Source organism: Cynocephalus volans, chromosome X (genome assembly GCF_027409185.1).
Source record: "Cynocephalus volans isolate mCynVol1 chromosome X, mCynVol1.pri, whole genome shotgun sequence".
Lineage (NCBI taxonomy): Eukaryota > Metazoa > Chordata > Mammalia > Dermoptera > Cynocephalidae > Cynocephalus > Cynocephalus volans.
The window spans coordinates 116,157,201-116,167,527 of record NC_084478.1 but is presented as its reverse complement, the minus strand read 5'-3'; positions in this window follow the sequence as shown (position 1 = coordinate 116,167,527).

Sequence of the window (10,327 nt, the reverse complement as noted above, 5' to 3'; positions counted from 1 at the left end):
AGGGAGAGCATTAATCCATTCATGAGGGATCCTCCCCCATGACTCAATCAGTTTCCAACAGTGCCACATTGGGGATCAAACTTCCACATGAGTTTTGGGGGGACAACACATCCAAACTCCATCACTCTTCTTTCAACAAGTCCTTCTTTTCTAGGATTTTATAAACCATGTGTTAGAATGTAAGCTTTGTGAGGGCATGTATTTGTATTTGTTTTGTTCACTTCAGTATCCCAACGACTAGAACAGTGCCTAGTGGAGAGGGTACTCAATATAACTTTCCAGGTAGACTCAATCAATCAGCAAGAGCTTACTGAGCAACAACTATGTGCTTAAGAAAGTGGTAAGCTCTCTGAAGATACAAAGAAAATATTTGAAAACGGAGGAGTCAGCATCACCCATGAATTTAGAATCCACTTGAGAAGATGAGAAGATGAAATGAACAAATACAAAAAAACAATTACACACTAAAGGACCCAGACCAAGAACAGAAAGATTTAAGTTCTCCTTGTGGCTCTGGTACTAATTAGCTGGGTTTGCTTGGATAAGTCACTTTACTTGGGGGAACTGTCATTTCCTCATTTGGAAAACTGTGAATTAGGTAAACTAGAGATTGGGCATATGATAGTTCCATGTTCACAAATACAGAGGAAAGAGACATAGTGGGCTATAATAGTGAAATAAAGTTTCAGATGAACCAGAACTTTGCCTTGAAAGATGAGTACTGTTTAATTTCACAGAGGGAAGAATTGAGAGAATTTCAGGAAGTACAGTACATACAAAGGCATGGTATAAAGTATGAGTTTGACACGGTTAGGATAACTTTAATAGTAGAGAATATGTTTTGGAAAGAGAGAGAAATAAGGTTACCAAGAGGGAGGAGTTCAGGTAGTAGGAGGTACAAAAGGTCAGAAAAGAGATTTGGATCCAATGCAGTCATATATAAAGCCTGTGTGTTGGGTTTTCGTTTGTTTGTTTGTTTGTTTGTGTTTCTGTGTACATATAATGCTTAGAATAGTGCCTAGCACACAATGAACTCGATATATGTTTCAATTATTAAATATGGTGTGTGTGTGTGTGTGTGTGTGTGTGTGTGTGTATGTATTTTGGTTGGGGGGAGAAGAACAGAGGAGAGGAGAAGGGAGGACGGGAGAGGGAAAGGGAAAGGGAGAAGAAGGAGAGAGAAGTAAATCAAAGTCGAGTAAAAGTAGTAGTCTGACAGTGGTGGTCAAGTGGATTAGAAGGCAAACCAGCTAGATGGGTATTTCAGCTACCTGGGCATATAGTCATAGGGCTACAATCACAGGTTTTACTTGGGAATATTTTTAGATATCAACTACTTCAACTTTACACTTAAACTAGAAATCCTTTCTGCCTTCTCCCAGTTTCTGATGGTTTGCCATGACAAAGTTAACTGCTTTGCAACACAGTACGTTCTGTTTATGGGCAGTTTGTACCCTTAGAGCTTTCTGATTCTGAGCCTAAATTTGCCTCTTTGTGAGATATACTCATTATCCTGGTTCTCCCCTTCGGGCTACACTGAATATGTCTGATTGTGCTTCTACGTCACATTCTGGCTAAATTTTCTCTTTTTCAGGAAAAACATTTCCAGTTCCTTCTATCATCCCTTCCATGGCATGATTTCAGAAACTTACCGTCTAGACCATCTTCTTCTGAAATCTCCCTAAGCTGGTAAAGTTTCTGTTAGAATTTGGGTGCCCAGGAATGAACACAGCCTACCAGATGTGGTCTGACTATTGCTGAGTTCTTCCCTTGAACTGGGCATTCTACTTGTATTGCTCTATTCTAACACTACATTTGCTTTCGAAGCAGCTACATACACTACTGGCATTTAAACTTGTGATTGCCTAACAACCACAACTATGCAATGGCTTGTTGACCCGGTGAACTTCCTCTTTATTATTTTGGCCTTTTAAACCTGTTGAGGTCTTTGTGAGTGGAAAATTCAGGGAGCTTGGCAGGTTGATAAATTACTTCTTTTTTTAAAAAATATTTTATTTTGTCAATATACAATGTGGTTGATTATTGTGGCCAATTACCAAAACCTCCCTCCCTCCTCCTTCCCCCTCCCTCCCACCAATCTCCTTTCTGTTCGTTTGTCTTATCAACTTCAAGGAATTGTAATTTTTGTGTCTTCTTCCCTCCCCACCCCCCCAGGTTGTTTGTGAATTTATTTATTTATTTTTAGCTCTCACAGATAAGTGAGAACATGTGATATTTCTCTTTCTGTGCCCGACTTGTTTCACTTAATATAACTCTCTCTAGGTCCATCCATGTTGTTGCAAATGGCAGTGTTTCATTCTTTTTTATAGCAGAACAGTATTCCATTGTGTGGATATACCACATTTTCGTTATCCACTCATCTGATGCTGGACATTTGGGCTGGGCACAGACTTCATGAATATGACCCCAAAAGCATGAGCAACCAAAGGAAAAATAAACAAATGGGATTGTATCAAACTAAAAAGCTTCTGCACAGCAAAAGAAACAATTAACAGAGTGAAAAGACAACCAACAGAGTGGGAGAAAATATTTGCAAAATATACATCTGACAAAGGATTAAAAATTACTTCTTTTTAAAAAATGCCTAGACTCATTATTTTGGGGGAAGAGGTGAGTGGTGAGGTACACTCACACTCGCTAATTCCAATCAGTTGGAAGATCTATTTACTGAATTAGTAGAAAGTCAATCACATTCAGATTTGAAATATAATGCTATTTGATATAAAAATAGTAATTGGAATAAAGACTATTATGATGTTTTCAAGGAAAGAACATGCTTGGCCAACTTTAATGAATACGCATGACTAGTAATTAACACTACACTTCCTTATGTACATTTCATGGTTAAAATCCTTTAAAACATTCCCTGTAGAGAGAACATACCTAGGGATAAAAAGTGGAGTGGAGAAAGGGAGATGGGGAGGAAGGTCGGGGATAACTGGGGAGATAATTGGGTGGGGGACACGGGGTATAATCACAATTTGTGGTAATAGGCATGCTACCAGTATGGATCTGGCCATTTCATCTTGGGCACAAGTGGTGACAATTAGCTTTGTACCCCATGAATATTCATAACCAATAAAAATTCAAACAGGCCTTGTAATGTTCAATGTTGGGCATTAATTTGCTGAGCCAACTTATTTTTTTCCTATACAGCAGAGAGGAAAGTACAAGTAATAACCAACACTTTTACAGCTGCTACTATATATACAAAGTTTTCTTCTAAGCACCTGTATACTCACTATCTTCCAACAATCCTATGAAATTGACAGTATTGTTATCATAATTCTCTTCATCCCTATTTTACCACTGAGTAAAGCGAGGCACTGAGAGTTTACGTAATTTGCCCAAAGAGAAATAGTCAGTAAATTCAAGTCTGAAGTTTGAATTCAGGCAGCCTGACACTAGAGTTGGTGCTCATAATGCCTCTTATATCGAAAGACACCATTATCAGAAGAGTAGAATTGCAATAATGTCTTACAGTACCTAGAAAATGTCCCCAATTTGCTTTGGCTAGAAAGACCAAATTTAAGGGTGAGTTAAGTTCCCATAGTACAGACTAATATACCTACTTTTCTGCAATTGGTGGTAGTGGTTATGGAGGAGGAAGTTTCACAATTGATTTTTGGTTCCTTTGTGTATGTAGTGTATTTGGTTAAACATTTACAATCTCACAGGTGGATCTATGTCATATAAAGATGCTTGAAAGTATTTAAAGTTTTGTGTATTGGCAAGACATTAGCTGCCCTCCTCCTGAAAATGTAGATGGATGAATTCATTAAGAATCCAATCTAGCTGAGTAGTATTCCATTGTGTAGATGTACCACATTTTCCGTATCCACTCATCTGATGATGGACATTTGGGCTGGTTCCAACTCTTGGCTATTGTAAAGAGTGCTGCGATGAACATTGGGGAACAGGTATACCTTCGACTTGATGATTTCCATTCCTCTGGGTATATTCCCAACAGTGGGATAGCTGGGTCGTATGGTAGATCTATCTGCAATTGTTTGAGGAACCTCCATACCATTTTCCATAGAGGCTGTACCATTTTGCAGTCCCACCAACAATGTATGAGAGTTCCTTTTTCTCTGCAACCTCGCCAGCATTTATCGTTCAGCGTCTTTTGGATTTTAGCCATACTGCCATTTGCAACAACATGGATGGACCTTGAGAGAATTATATTAAGTGAAACAAGTCAGGCACAGAAAGAGAAATACCACATGTTCTCACTTATTGGTGGGAGATAAAAATTAATATATAAATTCACACACACTCACACACAAACCGGGGGGGGGGGAAGAAGATATAACAACCACAATTACTCGAAGTTGATATGACAAGCAAACAGAAAGGACATTGTTGGGGGGGAGGGGGGAGGGAGAAGGGAGGGAGGTTTTGGGGATGGGGAGCAATAATCAGCCACAATGTATATCGACAAAATAAAACTTAATAAAAAAAATAAAAAATAAAAAATAAATAAAAAAATAAAAAGGTCAGAATATGAAAAAAAAAAAAAAAAAAAGAATCCAATCTATAAGTTGTTGAGAGCTTGAGTAGGGTAGTGGAAAGAGTATGGTCAATCAGGAATCCTGTATGTGAGTTTTGGCTCTGTCATTAATTAGTTCTCTGATTTTGGATCAGTGATGCAACATTTCTGAGTCTCAGTTTCTCCATCATTAAAATAAGAGGGTTAGATGATCTCTCAGGACCCTTCCCACTCTAATGTTACATGTTTTAAGACATTAAAGGAAATCTGTGTTGGAGAAGTAGTGAAAAAGTTTAAGGAATGTTCATGAATGAAGGAACAAACTCAAGCCTTGGTTTCATCTTTTTAAATCATCTTTGGGTTGTGGCTGGAATTGCAAAGCAAAGAGGGAGATCAATGACCCTCATCTGCCACAAGTGGCTTAGAACTAGGTTTGCTCACATTAAAAGAAAGGAAAGGAGAGGAGATATCTTTCAAACCAGTAAAGCTAATTTCATGTGAATTGGCATCACTGCAAAATAAATTAGATGAGTAGTTTACAGTATATCTCCCATAATAATCTGGCTTGTCTTGAAACATCTAGCTTTTAAAACAAATTTTACGAATTTTACTGCCTGGTCTATGGGTTTGTGGTTCCATCATGTTTAAGGAAAAAATGCTGACAACTTGTTTTTTGTTTCCACTGGCAGCATTACTGATTTTAAATTGAAATGATAAATGGTTGGGTATGGTGCCTGTTTGAGCTCTGAGCTCTATAGTGATATTCTATATTTCTATTTAATGCACACATTTTTATTTCCAGGTAGATTTCCATCATTTTAGAAAAAAATGGTAATCATGTAATAATCATAATCAACAAACAATTGTGTGGATTTTGGTCCTACTACTCAAAAAAAAAAATATATACGTCCTAATTTAGGCTTCTCTTCATTATATGGGAGTGCTTTTGAGAAGACCAGAGAACTCTGAGGAGAAAATTCCTCATGTTTTTTCTACTTGGGGCATTCCAGGTGTGCAGAATATTTTCCTAATTTATTTTTATCCATGCCTTTTGAAACATTTAAGACCAGTTGATTTGTATTTTCTCCACACACATTGCCAAAGACAGTGCTAGAGACCTGGAAAGCCTCACTTTGATCTAAAGTTAGTTTTGCTTGCCATGTGCTTGTGCAGTTGAGCACTAGCTAATAATCAAAACCAACTCCCCAAACCTGAGCTTAGTTCTTCAACACCTTGAGTCTTTGGAGGAAAGCTTTAAAACTTTATATCTTCTTCTGTCAAATGAGCTGATCCAGGTTCCAAATAACATTATACTCAATGATTTTTAACCACTGTAGAAGATGGGGCAATCACAAAATGTTGCTGTTTGTGTTAAGTAGTGTTGTATTTATTAAAATTATTCATAGGTGAAGCTTACTTATCTTGGGATTCCTATGACTCCTCTGCTTGGTGTTCACCTAACTTCCACTCCTATCCTCAGCATATTCCCAGTGTGCCCTCTGTGCCCAATGCCTTCATGAATTCCTGAATCTCTCCTACTTTTTATCTCTATCTCCTTCCACCTTTATGAAAAATTATCTATTAGTTGCCTCATGATTATAGGCTTTTTTATCCCCTGGTAACATTTGTCACTTGACCAAGTCAGTCTCTGGGCCTCAATTTTCCTATAAGGGATTGAGATAGTCCTCCTTGAAGTGTCTGTCTTGTTCTAAAATTGCATGAGTCATTGCCTACATTAATGTGTTATATGCTTGTCTTCCTGATAGACAAGTTTAGTGGAATCATAAAGGCTAGATTGTGATAATTCCCTGGGAACATTATGGTTTATTTTACCTAGTTGAAATAATTTTAGGACACTGATGACAGTCATTTTGGGGATTTCCTCATGAATTCTGATTTTCTTCAAATTGCACTCCATAAATTGCTACCTATTTTATTTACGCCTGTAGTCAACTATCTCTGTTGGTTTCCAGGTAGAAAATATTTAATAAATGGTCATTCCATAAACAGAAGAAGAGATTTATATGCATTAACTTGAATTTAACTAACTCCTTACACATTTAGTTGAGGCCCGATCCTCTTAGGAAATAATATATCTGAGGAGTTTCTTTAGCAAACTTTCCTTTAATGTTGGTATCATCCTAGCCACACTTCCATACTTTCCCATATGGTTCATTATGACCAACTCTTCCAAGATATTCTTACACTAAAAGCAATTGCCTCTCACAAATGCTACTCATCTACTCATGAATCAGATGGCTTCTTTAAGTTTAAAAAAAAAAAAAATCTATTCCTGAAACACAGCTCATCTAGTGATAGTATCAAAAAGCTTCCTAGCTTTCTAACCAACTTTTGGGCATTGTAACCTTCTATAATAAGAAACCAGCTTGATTTTACCCAGGTTAAGGAAAAAGGACAAACTTTGGTGGATTTTTGTTTTGTTTTGTTTTTACTTTTGGCTTCTCTTCCTTTTAAAACAAAGAACAAAATGACAAATCCAAGTTTGAGACATCTGGATGTTTCCCATCATGTGGCTTAAACATCTGCATTTTTTCACTTCTCATCCAGATGTTTTGGTCTTATGTAAACCTAACTAAAGTGAAGCAGAATATCCAGCAATCATCTAGGGACTATGATTAACATGGACAGCAAATCTGAATAATCCATGTTCTGAGAGTCCTGTTTTTTGTCTAGTTCAGGACACATTACTAATGAGGTCAAAGTTACTGTAGGTTTGTTCCTTGTATGGGCCAGTTAGCTGTGATCTGTTCCATGACCACAGAATGCACCTCTAGCCTCAGCCAGCTGTCTGGAAAATGAGTGTCCTTGGTCATACAGGCAGTCACGCAAGAAACTGAAGAGCCAGTCCCTACCACTAGGAAAGTAAAATAAAAATGATTGAGATTCCCACGGATGGTGGGTCAGCAGTGCCATTTTTATATGAAACAGTAACTATAATATTAACGCTTATGTAGCTCTTACTCTGTGCCAAACAGTGTTCCAAAAACTACATACATTAATTTACAATCTTCACAACATTCCTTTTATTATCGCCATTTTACAAATGAGGAAATGGAGGCACAGAAAGATTAAGTAATTTGTCCCTGGTAAAAATAGAGGTGATTCTTTTTTTTTTTTTTTTTTAAGGCCATTTTCTGACATTCCCTCTATCAAGAAGATCAGGGACTCTCAATGTATTGGCTGCCTAGAAAATATATCCAAGGGGGACAGAAACTCAGATATTACTGCACCCTGAATTCATTGGTGGAACTGCTACTGTGGCTCATCCTGTGCCCACTAATGTAGGTTAATCTAATCCCTATTCTTCCACCCAATATAATAATTAAAGGCATAAAAGTACCCTTTACTAAAAGAGAAAAGCAATGTTCTTTTGGCAATGTCAGCATATAAAGTATGTGTTTAGGAAAAAGGACTATGTGGTTAGGAGCAATGAACTATGTTGGGTGGCCTCATAGAACTAAATTGTCTGAATGCTTTGAGAAAGAGTGATTTGTGTGACTGGCAGAATGCTTAAGAAACTTTGATCTCCAACAACAAATTGACTTAGAATCCTAAAATTGTAGACCTAAGCAGAATGTAAAGATATAATCTAATACTCTTTTTTTCCCCTTTAAAAAAAAATTACAAACAATAAAAAAAATTGCTTGCTGAGAGAAGCAGATGAAAAAAAATCCTTATATTTTTGAAGGACTCTAGGAATTGAAACTTCACAGATGCTTCCAAATCCACTTGTCCTTTTAATAACAGATGTGATGTGAGCACCTACTCTGGGACCAGCACTGTTGGTGCTTGGACTATAGCAAAAAAATAAGATGAGGCCACCGATCTTCAGAAACTCTTCATTTGTTCTGGCATTTTCTGCACTGGAAAGTAAAGGCTCTCCTTCCTATCATTTTTCTGCTTATAGTTTGTTTCATCATCTGGCATTAGGGAATAAAATTGCTTAGTGTGTTAGTAATGGAGACTATGCTTATAAAATCCCATTTCCTTTTTCTTCTAGGCAAACAGCTAGACTACATTTCCCACCCAGACTGACACCTGTTGGAGTATGAGTGGTTGTTATGGGCCATCTTGTGCCAACCACCATGTTCTTTCTCTTTATCCATCTACTAGCTCAATGGAGAGGACTCCTTAGGCCTAGAGAGAGCAGAGCAACAGAATGGAAAGAGTCTGTGTCTGAATGACTGTGAAGCAGAGACTCTCCCCATAATCCCATCCAATCCTTATTAGACTGTGACGTGAGTAAGCAATACATTTTTATTGTGTTAAGACACAGAGATTTTGGGGGTGGTTGTTAACAACTGTTACCTATCCTGACTAATACAATCTCCCTCATGAAATTTTCTTCATAATCTTAAAGATTGTAATCAGCTACTTACTTCACCTTCAATTTTGTTGAAAACTGGGTTCTAGACTTACCAGGTAACCAATGCATTTTCTTGTTCTTCACAGGACCACTCTGCACTTCCTCCCGCCACTCCAACACACTTCAACATAACCTTTGTTCTTTGGGAACCTTGTCCAGTTTCTCTATTTTAGAACTGGGGATCAATACCCACAGTCCCTGCCTCCTGGAGTTTGTTTCCCTCTGATTCAGTCACTTCAATGTCTTCATGTTAAGATTACAATTCTTTATTCCAAAGTGAGGTGAGACATTTAAGTAGAATCAGAAGATGGCACCTAAAGGACCACACTCTATCAATCCCTTCTTTGAGAATTTAGGATTACAATCAGTGGAGTGAATGCAATGATTTGTTTCTGAACCAGATCTGCAGAAGTGCTTTGTCTTTCCTGACCATTACTCTCCACCAAACACTTCATAGGTTGCTCCAGTAGCAATACGCTTTTCATTGTGTTGTTTCTATTCTTGTCCTGACAGTGTCAAGATGCTCAGTTAAGAAAGTAGGTTAAACACCCAAAAATAATTATTTTAATACAACTGGTTTTCTTGATCCTTGAAGTCTTTTTTTTTAACTGTTTTTTTTCCTATCGTTTCCACTTTTGCATTAGCACATCCTGCCCCTTTCTTCTTCTCCTCAGATATACCTTTTTTCTGAGAGTATCCATCTCTTATTACCTCATACCTGGATTATGACAACAGCCTTCTAACTGGTCTCCCTACCTCCATTCCCTCCCCCCGCCCGATTATTCCTGCATCTAGCATGAGATGAATGATCTAGCATGTCTCCCAACCTTATTTCTTATTATGTCCTCACACAGATCTTTGCTCTTGCTGGCCAAATATGCTGCTTTCTCTTAAACAGGACTTATTTATTTTTCCATCAATCTCCACATGTTCTGTTTTCTGCACTTGGGAAATTCCCATTCTTCACTACTGTTCCCCCTATTCCAAACGTATCTCTTGCCCAAGTTGGAACTGAATTGCCCCACCTTACTTATCTACTCTGTATGTACAATATTAATTTTCCTACACTGGAATGTGTTTTACAAATAACGCTTTTTATCATGCATATGATGTGTAAACTATTTGAGAACATGGACTTTAATTTTTAAAAACATTTTTATTATACTTGATGCAGTGGCCAGTACACAGTGAACAGTCAATACATGCTCCTGATTGACTGTATTACCATCTGGAGAAAATGGGGTTGAGCAAACAGCAGTGAGCATTTGGGAAGACTAGTTTAGATGGGTGTAGGTGATTTTACAAGTTCTGATCGCACAGTAATTAAACGGAGTGCCGAATAACGTTCTTAAATTGTCTGTGGTTGATTTCAGTTCTAAGAAAAGGCAAGTTTGATATGAGAGTTTGAAGTGAATTATTGTTTATCAAAC